This window comes from Bison bison, unplaced genomic scaffold (genome assembly GCF_000754665.1).
Source record: "Bison bison bison isolate TAMUID 2011002044 unplaced genomic scaffold, Bison_UMD1.0 scf7180017864037, whole genome shotgun sequence".
Taxonomy (NCBI): domain Eukaryota; kingdom Metazoa; phylum Chordata; class Mammalia; order Artiodactyla; family Bovidae; genus Bison; species Bison bison.
Window position 1 is genome coordinate 12069987 of NW_011494609.1, and position 217 is coordinate 12070203.

Consider the following 217-nt stretch of genomic DNA (forward strand, 5'->3'; position numbering starts at 1 on the left):
CCTTCTCCTCCTGCCTTCAGTCTTTCCCAGCATCAGGGTCTTTTCAAATGAGTCAGCTCTTTGCATCAGTTCAGTTCAGTTCAGTCGCTCAGTCGTGTCTGACTCTTTGTGACCCCATGAACCACAGCACACCAGGCCTCCCTGTCAGTCACCAACTCCCGGAGTCCACCCAAACCCATGTCCATCGAGTTGATGATGCCATCCAACCATCTCATCC

General features: G+C 52.5%; 1 protein-coding gene across 2 annotated transcripts in view; it reads left to right on the forward strand.

The window, feature by feature from the left end:
• Nucleotides 1-217, forward strand: part of BRWD1 (bromodomain and WD repeat domain containing 1) — a 103389-nt gene that overhangs the window by 37513 nt on the left and 65659 nt on the right. The window lies entirely within an intron of this gene.